This window comes from Arachis hypogaea, chromosome 13 (assembly GCF_003086295.3).
Source record: "Arachis hypogaea cultivar Tifrunner chromosome 13, arahy.Tifrunner.gnm2.J5K5, whole genome shotgun sequence".
NCBI lineage: Eukaryota > Viridiplantae > Streptophyta > Magnoliopsida > Fabales > Fabaceae > Arachis > Arachis hypogaea.
In genome coordinates, this window is record NC_092048.1 from 82,540,690 (window position 1) to 82,560,933 (window position 20,244).

Genomic DNA, 20,244 nt, shown 5'->3' on the forward strand with positions numbered 1-20,244 from the left:
TGCACCAAGAAACTTGGCAGTTTGCTCTTCAGTAACATCCTCATTCTCTTCAGAAGAGGAATACTCATCAGAGCTCATGAAGGGCATAAGGAGGTTCAATGGAATCTCTATGGTCTCTAGAAGAGCCTCAGAGTCCTTTGGTTTCTCAGAGGGAAGCTCCTTATTGATCACTGGACGTCCCAGGAGGTCTTCCTCCTTGGGATTCACGTCCTCTACTCCCCTTGTAGGTTCGGCCATGGTGCTTATGTCAATGGCCTTGCACTCTCCTTTTGGGTTCTCTTCTGTATTGCTTGGGAGAGTACTGGGAGGGATTTCAGTGATCCTTTTACTCAGCTGGCCCACTTGTGCTTCCAAATTTCTAATGGAAGACCTTGTTTCATTCATGAAGCTCACAGTGGCCTTGGATAGATCAGAGACTAGATTTGCTAAATTAGAAGCATTTTGTTCAGAGTTCTCTGTCTGTTGCTGAGTGGATGATGGAAAAGGTTTATTATTATTAAACCTGTTTCTTCCACCATTATTAAAGCCTTGTTGAGGCTTTTGATCCTTCCATGAGAAATTTGGATGATTTCTCCATGATGAGTTATAGGTGTTTCCATAAGGTTCACCTAAGTAATTCACCTCTGCTATTGCAGGGTTCTCAGGATCATAAGCTTCTTCTTCATAAGAAGCCTCTTGAGTACTGTTGGATGCAGCTTGCATTCCATGCAGACTCTGAGAGATCATATTGACTTGCTGAGTCAATATTTTATTCTGAGCCAATATGGCATTCAGAGTATCAACTTCAAGAACTCCCTTCTTCATAGGCGTCCCATTACTCACAGGATTCCTTTCAGAAGTGTACATGAACTGGTTATTAGCAACCATGTCAATGAGTTATTGAGCTTCTGCAGGCGTTTTCTTTAGGTGAATGGATCCACCTGCAGAAGTGTCCAGTGACATTTTTGATAGCTCAGATAAACCATCATAGAATATATCCAGGATGGTCCATTCTGAAAGCATGTCAGAAGGACACTTTTTGGTCAACTGTTTGTATCTTTCCCAAGCTTCATAGAGGGATTCACCTTCTTTCTGTCTGAAGGTTTGAACATCAGCTCTAAGCTTGCTCAGCTTTTGAGGAGGAAAGTACTTGGCTAAGAAAGCCGTGACCAGCTTATCCCAAGAGTTCAGGCTGTCTTTGGGTTGAGAATCCAACCATAATCTAGCTCTGTCTCTTACAGCAAAGGGGAAAAGCATGAGCCTGTAGACTTTAGGATCTACTCCATTAATCTTAACAGTATCACAGATCTGCAAGAATTCAGTTAAGAACTGAAAAGGATCTTCAGATGGAAGTCCATGAAACTTGCAGTTTTGCTGCATCAGAGAAACTAATTGAGGTTTCAGCTCAAAGTTGTTTGCTCCAATGGCAGGAATAGAGATGCTTCTTCCATGTAAATTGGAATTAGGTGCAGTAAAGTCACCAAGCATCTTCCTTACATTATTATTATTTTTGGCTGCCATCTCCTCTTCCTGTTCGAAAATTTCTGAAAGGTTATCTCTGGATTGTTGTAATTTAGCTTCTCTTAATTTTCTCTTCAGAGTCCTTTCAGGTTCTGGATCTGCTTCAACAAGGATATTCTTGTCCTTGCTCCTGCTCATATGACAAAGAAGAGGGCACAGAAAAAATAATAATAATAATATGGATCCTTTATACCATAGTATAGGGATCCCTGTGTGAGTAGAAGAAGAGGGGGAGACAAAGAATGTAATATAATGGAAGAAACACAATTGTGAGGATGGTTGAGATGTGATATGAGATGTTAGTAGATGAATAAATAAATAGAATAAGATGGGAGAGGGAGAATTTTCGAAAAATATTTTTGAAAAAGGGTTAGTGATTTTCGAAAATGGTTTTTGAAAAATGTTAGTATTTTTTGAAAATTTTTAAAATCAAAAATAAAAATAAGAATAATTAGTTAATTAAAAAGAAATTTTTGAAAAAGAGGGAAGATATTTTCAAAAATTAGAGAGAGAGTTAGTTAGGTAGTTTTGAAAAAGTTAAGAAACAAACAAAAAGTTAGTTAGTTAGTTGAAACAAATTTTGAAAAGATAAGAAGTTAGGAGGTTAGAAAGATATTTTGAAACCAACTTTTTGAAAAAGGTAAGATAAGAAGATATTTTAGAAATTAGTTTTGAAAAAGATTTGATTTTTAAATTCTCAATTAATGACTTGATTCATAAGAAATCACAAGATATGATTCTAGCATTTAAAGTTTGAATCTTTCTTAACAAGCAAGTAACAAACTTCAAATTTTTGAATTAAAACATTAATTGATTACGTTATTTTCGAAAATTTGATATAAAAATAAGAAAAAGATTTTTGAAAAATATTTTTGGAATTTTCGAAAATAACTAAGAATTTTGAAAAAGATTTGATTTTTGAAAAAGATTTTGAAAAAGATAAGATTTTCAAACTGAAAATTTGATTTGACTCATAAGAAACAACTTAATTTTAAAAATTTTTGAAAAAGTCAACTCAATTTTCGAATTTGATGAGAGAAAAAGGGAAAGATATTTTTTGATTTTTGAAATTTTTATGAAAAACATGAAAATTATGCAATGCATGAAATTTTTAGATCAAAACAATGAATGCATGCAAGAATGCTATGAATGTCAAGATGAACACCAAGAACACTATGAATGTCAAGATGAACATCATAGACACAATTTTGAAAAACTTTTAATGCAAAAAAAACATGCAAGACACCAAACTTAGAATTCTTTAATGCTTAGACACTAAGAATTCAAGAATGCATATGAAAAACAATAAAAGACACAAAACAAAAAATCATCAAGATCAAACAAGAAGGCTTACCAAGAACAACTTGAAGATCATGAAGAACACCATGAATGCATGAGAATTTTCGAAAAATGCAAGATGCACATGCAATTGACACCAAACTTATAACATGACTCAAGACTCAAACAAGAAACAGAAAAATATTTTTGATTTTTATGATTTTCTAATTTTTTTGGATTTTTATTTCGAAAATTATATGAAAAAGAAAAAATAAGGATTCCAAAATTTTTAACATGAATTCCAGGAATCTTGCATTCTTAGTCTAAAGCTTCAGTCCAGGAATTAGACATGGCTCACTAGCCAGCCAAGCTTTCAATGAAAGCTCCAGTCCAAAACACTAGACATAGCCAATGGCCAGCCAAGCTTCAGCATGTAATTCAGACATGACACGCCTGACATACTCATTCCCAAAGGAATTAGACATGGCTTTACAGCCAGCCAGGCTTCAACATGCTTCATGAAACACTAGAATTTATTCTTAAAAATTTTGAATAAAATTTTTGAAAACATTTTTATATTATTTTCGAAAATAGATGAGAAAATTTTAGAAATATTTTTGAAAAATTTTTGAAAATAAAATAAAAAGAAAATTACCTAATCTGAGCAACAGGATGAACCGTCAGTTGTCCATACTCGAACAATCCCCAGCAACGGCGCCAAAAACTTGGTACGCGGAATCGTGATTACACTTTAATTATGTAAAATTCATCGCTCTTTCTTTCCCTGGTAATGACGCCAAAAACATGATGCCAAGACCATGGTTCACAACTCCGTGTAACTAACCAGCAAGTGCACTGGGTCGTCCAAGTAATACCTTACGTGAGTAAGGGTCGAATCCCACGGAGATTGTTGGTATGAAGCAAGCTATGGTCACCTTGCAAATCTCAGTTAGGCAGATATAAATTGATAATGGAGTTTTCGAAAATAATATAATAAAATATGGATAGAAATACTTATGTAATTCATTGGTGAGAATTTCAGGTAAGCGAATGGAGATGCTTTCGTTCCTCTGAACCTCTGCTTTCCTGCTATCTTCATCCAATCAGTCTTACTCCTTTCCATGGCTGGCTTTATGTGATACATCACCATTGTCAACGGCTACTTTCGGTCATCTCTCGGGAAAATGATCCAATGCCCTGTCACGGCACGGCTAATCGTCTGGAGGCATCACCCTTGTCAATGGCTTCATCTTATCCTCTCAGTGAAAATGATCAACGCACCCTGTCACGCCACGGCTATTCATCTGTCGGTTCTCGATCATGCTGGAATAGGATTTACTATCCTTTTGCGTCTGTCACTAACGCCCTGCAATCGCGAGTTTGGAGCTCGTCACAGTTATTCATTCATTGAATCCTACTCAGAATACCACAGACAAGGTTTAGACTTTCCGGATTCTCTTGAATGCCGCCATCATTCTAGCTTACGTCACGAAGATTTTGATTAAGAGATCTAAGAGATATTCATTCTAGCTTATTTCATGTAGAACGGAAGTGTTTGTCAGGCACGTGTTCATAGGGTAGAATGGTGATGAGCGTCACACATAATCATCACCTTCATCACGTTCTTGGGTGCGAATGGATATCTTAGAAGCGAAATAAGATGAATTGAATAGAAAATAGAAGTACTTTGCATTAATCTTTGAGGAACAGCAGAGCTCCACACCTTAATCTATGGAGTGTAGAAACTCTACCGTATGAAAATACATAAGTGAAGGTCCAGGCATGGCCGAGATGGCCAGCCCCCAAAACGTGATCACAGGATCAAAATACAATCCAGGATGTCAAATACAATAGTAAAATGTCCTATTTATAATAAACTAGCTACTAGGGTTTACATGAGTAAGTAATTGATGCATAAATCCACTTTCGGGGCCCACTTGATGTGTGCTTGGGCTGAGCTTTGAGTGTTACATGTGTAGAGGTCTTTCTTGGAGTTGAACGCCAGCTTTTGTGCCAGTTTGGGCGTTCAACTCTGGTTTTGGCTCCTTTTCTGGCGCTGGACGCCAGATTTGGGCAGAAAACTGGCGTTGAATTCCGGTTTACGTCGACTATTCTTGGCCAAAGTATAAACTATTATATATTTCTAGAAAGCCCTGGATGTCTACTTTCCAACGCAATTGGAAGCGTGCCATTTCGAGTTATGTAGCTCCAGAAAATCCACTTTGAGTGCAGGGAGGTCAGAATCCAACAGCATCAGCAGTCCTTCTTCAACCTCTGAATCTGATTTTTGCTCAAGTCCCTCAATTTCAGCCAGAAAATACCTGAAATAACAGAAAAACACACAAACTCATAGTAAAGTCCAGAAATATGAATTTAACATAAAAACTAATGAAAACATCCCTAAAAGTAACTAGATCCTACTAAAAACATACTAAAAATAATGTCAAAAAGCGTATAAATTCCAAACTATCAATGAAACATAGCTTCAATCATATGAGCGGGACTTATAGCTTTTTGCCTCTTGAATAGTTTTGGCATCTCACTTTATCCATTGAAGTTCAGAATGATTGGCTTCTATAGGAACTCAGAGTTCAGATAGTGTTATTGATTCTCCTAGTTCAGTATGATGATTCTTGAACACAGCTTCTTTATGAGTCTTGGCCGTGGCCCTAAGCACTTTGTTTTCCAGTATTACCACCGGATACATAAATGCCACAGACTCATAATTGGGTGAACCTTTTCAGATTGTGACTCAGCTTTGCTAAAGTCCCCAATTATAGGTGTCCAGGGTTCTTAAGCACACTCTTCTTTTGCTTTGGACCTTGACTTTAACCGCTCAGTCTCAAGTTTTCACTTGACACCTTCACGCCACAAGCACATGGTTAGGGACAGCTTGGTTTAGCCGCTTAGGCCAAGATTTTATTCCTTTAGGCTCTCCTATCCACTGATGCTCAAAGCCTTGGGATCCTTTTTATTTCCTTTGCCTTTTGGTTTTAAGGGTCATTGGCTTTTTGCTCTTGCCTCTTGGTTTTAAGAGCTTTGGCTTTTTCTGCTTGCTTTTTCTTTTTCTTATTATTTTTTTTTTCTGCAAGCTTTGTTCTTTGCTGCTTTTTCTTGCTTCAAGAATCATTTTTATGATTTTTTAGATTATCAAATAACATGTCTCCTAGTCATCATTCTTTCAAGAGCCAACATATTTAACATTCTTAAACAACAACTTCAAAAGACATATGCACTGTTCAAGCATTCATTCAGAAAACAAGAAGCATTGTCACCACATCAATATAATTAAACTAAGTTCAAGGATAAATTCGAAATTCATGTACTTCTTGTTCTTTTGAATTAAAACATTTTTCATTTAAGAGAGGTGTTGGATTCATAGGACATTCATATCTCTAAGACAAAGTTACTAACTACTAATGATCATGTAATGAAGACACACACATAGATAAGAACATAACATAGAAAATGAAAAATAGAAGAAATAAGAACAAGGAATGAATCCACCTTAGTGATGGTGGCGTTTCCTTCTTGAGGAACCAATGATGTCCTTGAGCTCTTCTATGTCTCTTCCTTGTCTTTGTTGCTCCTCCCTCATTGCTTTTTGATCTTCTCTTATTTCATGAAGCATGATGGAGTGCTCTTGATGTTCCACCCTTAGTTGTCCCATATTGGAACTCAATTCTCCTAGGGAGGTGTTAATTTTCTCCCAATAAAGTGCATTTGAGGCATTTCCGGGATCTCATGGTGATGAGCTTCATACGCCTCTTGAGCTCCATGACTGGGCTCTCTTGCTTGCTCCATCTTTTTCTTAGTGATGGGCTTGTCCTCTTTAATGAGGATATCTCCCTCTATGTCAATCCCAGCCGAATTGCATAGGTGGCAAATGAGGTGAGGAAAGGCTAACCTTGCCATGGTGGAGGACTTGTCAGCCACTTTGTAGAGTTCTTGAGGTATAATCTCATGAACTTCCACCTCTTCTCCAATCATGATGCTATGGATCATGATGGCCCGGTCTATAGTAACTCAGACCGGTTGCTAGTGGGAACGATTGAGCATTGAATGAGCTCCAACCATCCTCTAGCTATAGGCTTGAGGTCCAATCTTCTTAGTTGAACCGACTTGCCTTTGGAGTCAATCTTCCATTGAGCTCCTTCTACACATATGTCCATAAGGACTTGGTCCAACCTTTGATTAAAGTTGACCCTTCTAGTGTAGGGGCGTTCATCTCCTTGCATCATGGGCAAGTTAAACGCCAACCTCACATTCTCCGGACTAAAATCTAAGTATTTCCCCCGAACCATTGTAACATAGTTCTTTGGATCCGGGTTCTTACTTTGATCATGGTTCTTAGTGATCCATGCATTAGCATAGAACTCTTGAACCATTAAGATGCAGACTTGTTGGATGGGATTTGTTAGAACTTCCCAACCTCTTCTTTGAATTTCATGTCGGATCTCCGGATACTCATTTCTTTTGAGTTTGAAAGGGACCCCGGGGATCACCTTCTTCTTGGCCACAACATCATAGAAGTGGTCTTGATGGGCTTTGGAGATGAATCTTTCCATCTCCCATGACTCTGATGTGGAAGCTTTTGTCTTCCCTCTCCCCTTTCTAGAGGATTCTCCGGTCTTAGGTGCCATCAATGGTAATGGAAAAACAAAAAGCTTATGCTTTTACCACACCAAACTTAGAATTTTGCTCGCCCTCGAGCAATAAAAGAAAGAATAGATGAAGAAGAAGAAAAAATGGAGGAGAGGGAGAGTGGGGAGTGTTTCGGCCAAGAAGGGTGTAGAGGGGTGTGTTGTGTGAATTTGATGAAGAATAGAGGGCTTTATATAGGGAAGGGAGGGGGGGTTAAGGTTCGGCCATATGGGTGGATTTGGGTGGGAAATTGGTTTTGAATTTTGAAGGTAGGTGGAGTTTATGAGGTAGATTTATGGGGAAGAGTGGATGGATGTGAGTGGTGAAGAGATGATGGGGAAGAGAGTTTGAGGTGATTGATGAAGGTTTTTTTTTTTGGGAAGAGTGTTTATGGGGTTGTGTGAAAGAGAGTGGTGAGAAGAAGTGAGTGGAGGTAGGTCGGGGTCCTGTGGGGTCCACAGATCCTGAGGTGTTCAAGGATTTACATCCCTGCACCCATTAGGCATGTAAAAATGCCTTTGCACACAACTCTGGGCGTTCAGCGCTAGGTTGGTGGCCATTTTGGGTGTTCAACGCCCATTTGTGTGCCATTTCTGGCGTTGAATGCCAGAACCATGCCTGTTCTGGCGTTCAGCGCCCAGAAGCTGCCCATTTTGGGCGTTCAGCGCCAGAACCATGCTCTGTTCTGGCGCTGAATGCCAGACAGATGCTCCTCCAGGGTGTGATTTTTCTTCTGTTGTTTTTGATTCCGTTTTCAATTTTTATATTTATTTTGTGACTCCACATGATCATGAACCTACAAAGACATATAACTAAGAAAAATATAGTTAGATAAATAAAAATTGGGTTGCCTCCCAACAAGCGCTTCTTTAATGTCAATAGCTTGACAGTGGGCTCTCATGGAGCCTCACAGATGTTCAGAGCATTGTTGAAACTCTCCAACACCAAACTTAGAGTTTGACTGTGGGGGCTTGGGTTGACTCTGCTTTGAGAGAAGCTTTTCGTGCTTCCTCTCCATGGTTGCAGAGGGAGATCCTTGAGTTTTAAACACAAGGGAGTCCTTATTCCATTGAAGGACTATTTCACCTCTGTCAACATCAATCACAGCTCTTGCTGTGGCCAGGAAAGGTCTTCCTAGGATGATGGATTCATCCTCTTCCTTTCCAGTATCCAGGACTATGAAATCAGCAGGGATGTAAAGGCCTTCAACCTTTACTAACACGTCCTCTACTTGTCCATAAGCCTGTTTTCTTTAACTGTCTGCCATCTCTAATGAGATTTTAGCAGCTTGCACCCCATAGATTCCCAGTTTCTCTATTACAGAGAGGGACATGAGGTTTATTCCTGAACCAAGGTCACACAGAGCCTTAAAGATCATGGTGCCTATGGTACAAGGTATTATGAACTTTCCAGGATCCTGTCTCTTCTGAGGTAATGTCAGTTGATCCAGATCACTTAGTTCATTGATGAACAAGGGAGGTTCAACTTCCGAAGTATCAATGCCAAATAATTTGGCATTCAGCTTCATGATTGCACCAAGAAACTTGGCAGTTTGCTCTTCAGTAACATCCTCATTCTCTTCAGAAGAGGAATACTCATCAGAGCTCATGAAGGGCATAAGGAGGTTCAATGGAATCTCTATGGTCTCTAGAAGAGCCTCAGAGTCCTTTGGTTTCTCAGAGGAAAGCTCCTTATTGATCACTGGACGTCCCAGGAGGTCTTCCTCCTTGGGATTCACGTCCTCTACTCCCCTTGTAGGTTCGGCCATGGTGCTTATGTCAATGGCCTTGCACTCTCCTTTTGGGTTCTCTTCTGTATTGCTTGGGAGAGTACTGGGAGGGATTTCAGTGATCCTTTTACTCAGCTGGCCCACTTGTGCTTCCAAATTTCTAATGGAAGACCTTGTTTCATTCATGAAGCTCACAGTGGCCTTGGATAGATCAGAGACTAGATTTGCTAAATTAGAAGCATTTTGTTCAGAGTTCTCTGTCTGTTGCTGAGTGGATGATGGAAAAGGTTTATTATTGTTAAACCTGTTTCTTCCACCATTATTAAAGCCTTGTTGAGGCTTTTAATCCTTCCATGAGAAATTTGGATGATTTCTCCATGATGAGTTATAGGTGTTTCCATAAGGTTCACCTAAGTAATTCACCTCTGCTATTGCAGGGTTCTCAGGATCATAAGCTTCTTCTTCATAAGAAGCCTCTTGAGTACTGTTGGATGCAGCTTGCATTCCATGCAGACTCTGAGAGATCATATTGACTTGCTGAGTCAATATTTTATTCTGAGCCAATATGGCATTCAGAGTATCAACTTCAAGAACTCCCTTCTTCATAGGCGTCCCATTACTCACAGGATTCCTTTCAGAAGTGTACATGAACTGGCATGTCAATGAGTTCTTGTGCTTCTGCAGGCGTTTTCTTTAGGTGAATGGATCCACCTGCAGAAGTGTCCAGTGACATTTTTGATAGCTCAGATAAACCATCATAGAATATATCCAGGATGGTCCATTCTGAAAGCATGTCAGAAGGACACTTTTTGGTCAACTGTTTGTATCTTTCCCAAGCTTCATAGAGGGATTCACCTTCTTTCTGTCTAAAGGTTTGAACATCAGCTCTAAGCTTGCTCAGCTTTTGAGGAGGAAAGTACTTGGCTAAGAAAGCCGTGACCAGCTTATCCCAAGAGTTCAGGCTGTCTTTGGGTTGAGAATCCAACCATAATCTAGCTCTGTCTCTTACAGCAAAGGGGAAAAGCATGAGCCTGTAGACTTTAGGATCTACTCCATTAATCTTAACAGTATCACAGATCTGCAAGAATTCAGTAAAGAACTGAAAAGGATCTTCAGATGGAAGTCCATGAAACTTGCAGTTTTGCTGCATCAGAGAAACTAATTGAGGTTTCAGCTCAAAGTTGTTTGCTCCAATGGCAGGAATGGAGATGCTTCTTCCATGTAAATTGGAATTAGGTGCAGTAAAGTCACCAAGCATCTTCCTTACATTATTATTATTTTTGGCTGCCATCTCCTCTTCCTGTTCGAAAATTTCTGAAAGGTTATCTCTGGATTGTTGTAATTTAGCTTCTCTTAATTTTCTCTTCAGAGTCCTTTCAGGTTCTGGATCTGCTTCAACAAGGATATTCTTGTCCTTGCTCCTGCTCATATGACAAAGAAGAGGGCACAGAAAAAATAATAATAATAATATGGATCCTTTATACCATAGTATAGGGATCCCTGTGTGAGTAGAAGAAGAGGGGGAGACAAAGAATGTAATATAATGGAAGAAACACAATTGTGAGGATGGTTGAGATGTGATATGAGATGTTAGTAGATGAATAAATAAATAGAATAAGATGGGAGAGGGAGAATTTTCGAAAAATATTTTTGAAAAAGGGTTAGTGATTTTCGAAAATGGTTTTTGAAAAATGTTAGTATTTTTTGAAAATTTTTAAAATCAAAAATAAAAATAAGAATAATTAGTTAATTAAAAAGAAATTTTTGAAAAAGAGGGAAGATATTTTCAAAAATTAGAGAGAGAGTTAGTTAGGTAGTTTTGAAAAAGTTAAGAAACAAACAAAAAGTTAGTTAGTTAGTTGAAACAAATTTTGAAAAGATAAGAAGTTAGGAGGTTAGAAAGATATTTTGAAACCAACTTTTTGAAAAAGGTAAGATAAGAAGATATTTTAGAAATTAGTTTTGAAAAAGATTTGATTTTTAAATTCTCAATTAATGACTTGATTCATAAGAAATCACAAGATATGATTCTAGCATTTAAAGTTTGAATCTTTCTTAACAAGCAAGTAACAAACTTCAAATTTTTGAATTAAAACATTAATTGATTACGTTATTTTCGAAAATTTGATATAAAAATAAGAAAAAGATTTTTGAAAAATATTTTTGGAATTTTCGAAAATAACTAAGAATTTTGAAAAAGATTTGATTTTTGAAAAAGATTTTGAAAAAGATAAGATTTTCAAACTGAAAATTTGATTTGACTCATAAGAAACAACTTAATTTTAAAAATTTTTGAAAAAGTCAACTCAATTTTCGAATTTGATGAGAGAAAAAGGGAAAGATATTTTTTGATTTTTGAAATTTTTATGAAAAACATGAAAATTATGCAATGCATGAAATTTTTAGATCAAAACAATGAATGCATGCAAGAATGCTATGAATGTCAAGATGAACACCAAGAACACTATGAATGTCAAGATGAACATCATAGACACAATTTTGAAAAACTTTTAATGCAAAAAAAACATGCAAGACACCAAACTTAGAATTCTTTAATGCTTAGACACTAAGAATTCAAGAATGCATATGAAAAACAATAAAAGACACAAAACAAAAAATCATCAAGATCAAACAAGAAGGCTTACCAAGAACAACTTGAAGATCATGAAGAACACCATGAATGCATGAGAATTTTCGAAAAATGCAAGATGCACATGCAATTGACACCAAACTTATAACATGACTCAAGACTCAAACAAGAAACAGAAAAATATTTTTGATTTTTATGATTTTCTAATTTTTTTGGATTTTTATTTCGAAAATTATATGAAAAAGAAAAAATAAGGATTCCAAAATTTTTAACATGAATTCCAGGAATCTTGCATTCTTAGTCTAAAGCTTCAGTCCAGGAATTAGACATGGCTCACTAGCCAGCCAAGCTTTCAATGAAAGCTCCAGTCCAAAACACTAGACATGGCCAATGGCCAGCCAAGCTTCAGCATGTAATTCAGACATGACACGCCTGACATACTCATTCCCAAAGGAATTAGACATGGCTTTACAGCCAGCCAGGCTTCAACATGCTTCATGAAACACTAGAATTTATTCTTAAAAATTTTGAATAAAATTTTTGAAAACATTTTTATATTATTTTCGAAAATAGATGAGAAAATTTTAGAAATATTTTTGAAAAATTTTTGAAAATAAAATAAAAAGAAAATTACCTAATCTGAGCAACAGGATGAACCGTCAGTTGTCCATACTCGAACAATCCCCAGCAACGGCGCCAAAAACTTGGTACGCGGAATCGTGATTACACTTTAATTATGTAAAATTCATCGCTCTTTCTTTCCCTGGTAATGGCGCCAAAAACATGATGCCAAGACCATGGTTCACAACTCCGTGTAACTAACCAGCAAGTGCACTGGGTCGTCCAAGTAATACCTTACGTGAGTAAGGGTCGAATCCCACGGAGATTGTTGGTATGAAGCAAGCTATGGTCACCTTGCAAATCTCAGTTAGGCAGATATAAATTGATAATGGAGTTTTCGAAAATAATATAATAAAATATGGATAGAAATACTTATGTAATTCATTGGTGAGAATTTCAGGTAAGCGAATGGAGATGCTTTCGTTCCTCTGAACCTCTGCTTTCCTGCTATCTTCATCCAATCAGTCTTACTCCTTTCCATGGCTGGCTTTATGTGATACATCACCATTGTCAATGGCTACTTTCGGTCATCTCTCGGGAAAATGATCCAATGCCCTGTCACGGCACGGCTAATCGTCTGGAGGCATCACCCTTGTCAATGGCTTCATCTTATCCTCTCAGTGAAAATGATCAACGCACCCTGTCACGCCACGGCTATTCATCTGTCGGTTCTCGATCATGCTGGAATAGGATTTACTATCCTTTTGCATCTGTCACTAACGCCCTGCAATCGCGAGTTTGGAGCTCGTCACAGTTATTCATTCATTGAATCCTACTCAGAATACCACAGACAAGGTTTAGACTTTCCGGATTCTCTTGAATGCCGCCATCATTCTAGCTTACGTCACGAAGATTTTGATTAAGAGATCTAAGAGATATTCATTCTAGCTTATTTCATGTAGAACGGAAGTGTTTGTCAGGCACGTGTTCATAGGGTAGAATGGTGATGAGCGTCACACATAATCATCACCTTCATCACGTTCTTGGGTGCGAATGGATATCTTAGAAGCGAAATAAGATGAATTGAATAGAAAACAGAAGTACTTTGCATTAATCTTTGAGGAACAGCAGAGCTCCACACCTTAATCTATGGAGTGTAGAAACTCTACCGTATGAAAATACATAAGTGAAGGTCCAGGCATGGCCGAGATGGCCAGCCCCCAAAACGTGATCACAGGATCAAAATACAATCCAGGATGTCAAATACAATAGTAAAATGTCCTATTTATAATAAACTAGCTACTAGGGTTTACATGAGTAAGTAATTGATGCATAAATCCACTTTCGGGGCCCACTTGGTGTGTGCTTGGGCTGAGCTTTGAGTGTTACACGTGTAGAGGTCTTTCTTGGAGTTGAACGCCAGCTTTTGTGCCAGTTTGGGCGTTCAACTCTGGTTTTGGCTCCTTTTCTGGCGCTGGACACCAGATTTTGGCAAAAAACTGGCGTTGAATTCCAGTTTACGTCGACTATTCATGGCCAAAGTATAGACTATTATATATTGCTGGAAAGCCCTGGATGTCTACTTTCCAACGCAGTTGGAAACGCGCCATTTCGAGTTCTGTAGCTCCAGAAAATCCACTTTGAGTGCAGGGAGGTCAGAATCCAACAGCATCAGCAGTCCTTCTTCAACCTCTGAATCTGATTTTTGCTCAAGTCCCTCAATTTCAGCCAGAAAATACCTGAAATCACAGAAAAACACACAAACTCATAGTAAAGTCCAGAAATGTGAATTTAACATAAAAACTAATGAAAAAATCCCTAAAAGTAACTAGATCCTACTAAAAACATACTAAAAACAATGTCAAAAAGCGTATAAATTATCCGCTCATCATTATGTCGGCTAATTGACTGGAATCCCACTAACTCTAGTCTTTCCTTAGGAGTTGGCTAGGACTTGGAAATCTAACTAATTAGTTCACTTGACTTTCCCTTGCTTTCGTAAAGGTTAACTAAGTGGGATTAACTTCAATTCTCATAGGAGTAACTATGATAGGACTTCCGAATTTTCATACCTTGCCAAGAGTTTACTTTACAGTTATTTATTTATGTTACTTGTCATTTAAATTACTTGTTCCTTACTTTCAAAACCCCCAATTTACAAAACTCATAACCAATAATAAGAACACCTCCCTGCAGTTTGGTGTGCAAAATCGTGATCATTCTGTAACGACCCAACTTCCAATACGTCATGATCGTACCAAAAGTAAGGCGTTACTGACCTGTTTTCCTTATTAACTATTTACTATTAAGCCTTTAGTTCGATATCGCGATTCAATTTTAGTAAAAATACCAGAAATTTTTGTTTTTATTAATTGAAATCATATAGCAAACATCACCAAGTAATAATAATCACATAGTTATTAATAATAGTAATATTATACAAAAAAATTTAAATAAAATTCAGGTAAAACTCCTATCCCTCTGCATAAAATAAAACCTTAAGCAGTAAGGGCGAGGGAATTCTATGAAAGAAACTCAAGTCATAACTTTAACTCGTAAATAAATTCTAGAATTGCCCGCAGCTTCATACTGAATCTTCAAAAGATGTGTCACTGAAAGGGTGGAAGATTTTGGGGTGAGAACAAACCACACGTTCTCAGTAGGGAATGGGAATGCCGTAAAAGTAATGAAATAAAATGCAAATAATTAACATACTCAAGAAAACTATATTTCATCCTAAATCCAAAAGCCTTTTTAAAAGTTTTTCCTAGACAGTATGAATGATCAAACTATTCCAAGCATAGGTTCATTAAGTCTGCTAAACCAGTTTAGCTTTTCATACTTTTCTAAACCAAAAATATAAACCAAACACAGTCTTCAGTCCATCTCGTAATTAACCACGGCCCTAGGCCCAAGCAACTTAATCAACAACCAAATCATTACAATCCAACCAATTTTCAGTCACAAACACAAGTAAGAAGGTTCAAACACAACCAAGCAGTTATATCAAGTAAAGCAATTAGCAATTAAACATAACTATTCACATAGGCAAACCAATTATAATATGCACACCCAAACAATGTCATATAAATGCATATGATGCATGCCTGTCCTACTGGCCATGAGCTCATGCGTTGGTTATGTTGCCAGACCCGACTCGGATAAGCGGGATTCAACCACCATCCTTATCCGTAGGTTCCACAAGCAAGCGGGACTAAACCACCATCCTTGCCCGGAACACGCAAGCGGGATTTAAACCACCGTCCTTGCCAAATAATTTATCAATATGTGAGCGGGACAAAACCACCATCCTCACTACAGGCGGGACAAAACCACCATCCCTGCATAACAGTTTACGCACTGAGCAAGCGGGACTATACCACCATCCTTGCCAGGCCTCATCATATTCTCAATAACATCCACAGTCAATCAGACTCAAAATCTTATTTCAAAAAAATCATTCTTGGCCCACTTTCAAATTACAAATGTATTCAGTTCACATCTTGCCAAGAACCACTTTTCTTAAGTAAATTTTCTTTTCAAAACTTTCAAACAACTTCATAACCAAGCCAGATTCAAAATCTCTTCTGAAAGACTCATAATCACTCATTTTCAAATTATTCGCTTCATCACTTTGAAATCAAGAGTTATTAATCAACAACCTTGGCAAGGACTCAAGACTTTAAGGAAGAATAACCTGCCTCATTTCTTAAACTCTTCAGAAATTCTCGGAATCATAGTTGCTTAAGTTGAGATAAATTAAAGTAAAGATTTAAAATCAAAACCAAAGCATGTAAGCCAAGAGTTCTGAACCAGTTTCAAAACCAAAATTGTTTAAGTCCAAAAAAAAACCCAATTTCTTTTCATTCTTAAATCAGAAACTCTCCCAAAGGTACTTCTTTAACCAAACTTCAAAACATAGGCCCCTTCATATTTAAATCAATCAGGTAACATGAACTTTTATTAAACAGTTTAACTCAAAACACCAATTTTTTAATAAATCAAGAACCAATTCGTAGAACCTCTCAAGTCCAAATCTTTTTCTAAATCACATTTTAAAACAGAATCTGGATTTTTATGAAAATTCGGCAGCATCTCCCCTAAAACTCGGACTTAACCACCCTTACGGGTTCCCTCTTTCTCAACAAGTGTCCCCCTTTCCTCAACAACTACCAAATAAGAGGTTCTCAAATCAATCAGAAAATTCACAATTTACAATAGCTAACAGTTCGATCATAACCCACAATTCCCACATAACCCATCAATTCAACTTTCACCTCATCAATTCGTAACTAACTTTCACTTATCATAGGATTCTTTCAAAATTAAACTCAATAAACTAATATTCCAAGAAACTTGGTGTTGAGGTAATTTGGTCACAATAAAAACTTGTACCATCTCTCTTAAAATTCTGTTATTGTTTCCTAAGAAAATGCAGAAAAACAGCAGCAAGTAGTAAGTTTGATAAATTCCTTAAAAATCCAGTTTTCACCCAATGCCTTTCAAAATACACGACCTCAAACAAGACTCTTTTAGCTTTTTATTGAATCAAATTCCAGATTAATACCCTGTCATATGAAAAAGTTATGAAGTGAGAAACACAGCCAGGCCTTTTAGAATTCGGTTTCCAAAATCCAGTGAGTTATCCATACTCTTTTCAACATATCTACTTTGTTAAATAGGATATTAACATGAAATTTAAAATGAAGATTGTGGACACAGGAAGCTTGAAAATGCCGTTGGTTTCAGCTCAAATACTTACCAGAATTGAAAGTTAAGTGAGTTGGAAGTTGGTGCTTCTGCAGTAAAGAAACAGAATTTTCTGCAGAAACCATCAATCTTCAAAAATTCATTTCTCCCAAAATACTCATCAATAAATTCTGAATTTTTTATGAGATGCTCAAAACACAGTAAAGTTTCATGAAAAAATAGTTTCATTCAAGTATATGACCTGGATGCTCCCAGAAATTGATTCTTTCTACCGTCATGTATGCAGAAATTCTGCCTTAAGCATTTTCAACAACCTTACTTATCAAAAACCACATTTGAACTTATAACCCTTCCAAAATCACACGTTTAACCTCTCTCCAGTTATTCAAAATTGTCTTCATTGCCAACACAGCCCAAGAACCCAGAATCAATAATTCACACGATGTCAAGTACTTAAGCATCATCAAACCTTTTCTTTTCTACACTATGCCAAGCATAATTTTCCATATACACTCATCATCATTCAAACACACAATAACTCATCAATTCATACCAGCAAGCTCAGCAACAAAAGTAACACCATTTATTCTATCCCTTACAACATTCAGTACGCACAATCATCAAATCAATCACCAACTACAGTTATAATTCAACTCAATTCCATCCATATCAGAGAAAACAATATCAATTACAACTTCAAACACTCACAACAAAGCCCAAAGACATTCGCAGCCTTAACCTGAATTCAATAATCCAATGGAAGTACTAACACATCATCAAACTCATTCCAAATTTCACAACCTCAACCATCATCACAATAATTCCAAACCAAACACAAATCTAACTCAGCTCATCAATTATCATTACGACAACTTTTCAATAGTTAACTCATCAAATTTCAATTTAACAAGTATTATCAAATGAATCACCATTCACAGCCATATTTAATTCCAGTCACAGCTCAAAATATTCACTACAACTAACAAATTTCAAATGCATTTTAGGTCGTTCATGACAATTAAGAAATTCTAAACCATTGTTAACCATTTGCACTTATTCAAATAACTTGGTGGGCATTCTAAATTAAAAACGTTAAATCCCCTACCTCAATGTCGCATTAACAACGCAATCAAACCAACCAGCAGCCTTGGTGACGTTTTTCCTATGAGTTCCCTTCCTCTGGCAACAGCACAACAGCTCGGAACCTATGTAGCAGCACCAGAATCATCAAGAGCAGCTCCAGAAATTGGTTCTTAGCGACTCCAATGGCAGCAACAGTGACAAGGTTAAATGGCCTCCTCTTCTTTCTGGTCTTGGATCCCAGTGGCAAAGGCTCCAACAACTCTGAAACTTGAAGTAGAGGCAGAACAGAGCTAGAATAGCAGGGGCGATCTTGAACCCAACAAACAGCAGCGGCAGTGGTGTTTTCTCAGATTTTAGAAACCAGAAGCAGCAGCAAAACAACGACTCCTTCCCTTGATTCTTGCGACGTTCCTCATCTCTGTACACACAGTAGCAACAGCTTCCTCCGATGGCACTAAGGCACGACGGCGACGGAAGACACGGCGGCACAACTTCACGCAGTGGGTCGCACTCCTCCTTGCGTCACTGAGTCACGTCCTCCTTCCTGAACGTCACGTGTTCTCTCTCTCTGCTGGTCCTTGACGGCGATGGCTCCAAGGGAGATGACAAGCAAGGACGGCGGTGGCTCCTCGTGGTGGTCGCCCTCCTCTGTTTGGCGACGTCAGTGGCAGGACGGGCTTGGTGGGAGGCAGAACGACGATTGGGCAGCGACGATCGGCGTGGCTTCGACGGCGAGCAAGACGCGGCTGGGTGTCAGAGTGCGGTGGCGGCGCTGCTCCTCCCTCTTCTTCGCTGGCGCTCTCTCTTCCTGTCTTCTCCATATGTGTGCGTGCGTGTGTATAGTGAGGAAATGAGTGTGAGTTCGTTGGTGAGGCTGAGAGTGAGAGAGGTAAGTCTCTGTGTGTGTCATGTGGTGAGGGTAACAGCGCTGACTTGGGGATTAAGGGTGGGTATGTTAGCTGAAGAGGGTGAAAGAGGGGTGGGGTGCGGCTGAGGCAGAGGGAAGCTAGGGTTAGGGTTTCTCAATTAATTTGGGAATTAGGGTTTCTGAATGAATTTGGAAATTTAGGAATTAGGGATTTTATAAAGTAATATGGATAGATATGAATAGATATTTTGATAAAATTGAATAGTAGAGTAATTTTAGAATCAAATATACTATATTAAAAATATTTAGGAACATTATTTATCAACATATTGCTAAGTCCAATCAATTATTTCTAATTTAAATTATAAAATGAACAAGTTAATTATATTTTGTAAAGTACAATTTAAATTCAAATAAAATTTTCTAGATTAAATCATACAAATCTCTATTATTTTTCTATCTCTGAAAATAATTAATTATAATAAAAATTGTACATAAATATTAATTGACTTAAACCTAAAGTATTTATAAATATCAATCTAATCATTTTTAATAAAATCATTTTCTAGGAGTTCAAATAATAACATAATTCATTCAAAATAGAATTTATTTAAATTAAATTATACAAATCTTCTTATTTTTCAATTATCAAAATTATAATTTCAATTATACCAAAGATCCAATAAAGATTATATAAAAATTCTAATTACTTTAAACTCCAATTATCATGAAACTTCATTTAATTATCTTTAGTAAAATAATTTTCCTAAAATAAAATTATCAACAAATAAAATAAATCACAAATAACTAATTAGTTGATTTTCAAAAACTAGGGTTGTTACACATTCCTTCCTTGGTAACGGCGCTAAAAACTCAATACGCACGTTCATGTTCTTAATTCTGTTTCACAACTTCGTACAACTAACCAGCAAGTGCACTGGATCGTCCAAGTAATAAACCTTACATGAGTAAGGGTCGATCCCACGGAGATTGTCGGCTTGAAGCAAGCTATGGTCACCTTGAAAATCTCAGTCAGGCAGATTCAAATGTATTAAGAGATTATAGTGTACTAAAAGATAATTAAAATAGGATAGAGATACTTATGTAAATCATTGGTGAGAATTTCAGATAAGCGTATAGAGATGCTTTCGTTCCTCTGAACCTCTGCTTTCCTGCTGTCTTCATCCAATCAGTCCTACTCCTTTCCATGGCAAGCTGTATGTTAGGCATCACCGTTGTCAATGGCCACCTGTCCTCTCAGTGAAAATGGTCCAATGCGCT

General features: G+C 37.4%; 2 non-coding genes across 2 annotated transcripts; both read left to right on the forward strand.

The window, feature by feature from the left end:
• Positions 1 to 996: 996 nt before the first annotated feature.
• Positions 997 to 1,104, forward strand: LOC112738834 (small nucleolar RNA R71). The gene has a single exon (XR_003169789.1). It is a non-coding gene; the product is annotated as a small nucleolar RNA R71 (small nucleolar RNA).
• Positions 1,105 to 9,938: 8,834 nt separating this feature from the next.
• Positions 9,939 to 10,046, forward strand: LOC112738523 (small nucleolar RNA R71). Its single transcript, XR_003169479.1, has one exon. It is a non-coding gene; the product is annotated as a small nucleolar RNA R71 (small nucleolar RNA).
• The last annotated feature ends 10,198 nt before the right edge of the window (positions 10,047 to 20,244 follow it).